The 508-nt window shown below is 64.8% G+C and overlaps 1 protein-coding gene across 1 annotated transcript in view; it reads left to right on the top strand.

Annotated features, from left to right (window-relative positions):
* Positions 1-508, top strand: part of LOC119581709 (RCC1 and BTB domain-containing protein 1-like) — a gene marked incomplete in the record, with an annotated part of 27,771 nt that overhangs the window by 24,682 nt on the left and 2,581 nt on the right.

The raw sequence follows: 508 nt of genomic DNA on the forward strand, positions 1-508 counted from the left end.
CCCCCTCCCTCTCCTCCTTTCCCCCTCCTTCCCCTCTCCCCTCCCCTTCCTCTCCCTCCTCTCCTCCTCCCCTTTCCCCCCCTTTTCCTCTCCCTCTCTCTTTCCCCTCTCTCCTCTCTCTCTCTCTTCTCTCTCTCTCTCTTCCCTCTCTCTTCCTCTTTCTCTCCTCTCCCCCTCTCTCCCCTCCCTCTCCTTTCCCTCCCCCCCTCCTTCCCCCTCTCCCCTCCCTCTCCTCTCCTCCTCCCTCCCTCCCTCCCCTCCCTCCTCCCCCTCCTCTTTCCCCCCTCCCCTCTCCCCCCCTCTCTTCTCCTCTTCTCTCTCTTCTCTCTTCCCCCTCTCTCCCCCTCTCCCTCTCCCCCTCCCCCCCCCCCTCCCCCTCCCCCCTCCCCCTCCCTCCTTTTTTTCCCCTCCTCTCTCTCCTCCTCTCCTCTTTCTTTTCCCCTTTCCCTCTCTCCCCTCCCCCTCCCTCCTCTTCCCTTCCCCTCCCCTCCTCCCTCCCTTCCCCCTC

Source organism: Penaeus monodon, chromosome 15 (assembly GCF_015228065.2).
Source record: "Penaeus monodon isolate SGIC_2016 chromosome 15, NSTDA_Pmon_1, whole genome shotgun sequence".
Classification (NCBI taxonomy): Eukaryota; Metazoa; Arthropoda; class Malacostraca; order Decapoda; family Penaeidae; genus Penaeus; species Penaeus monodon.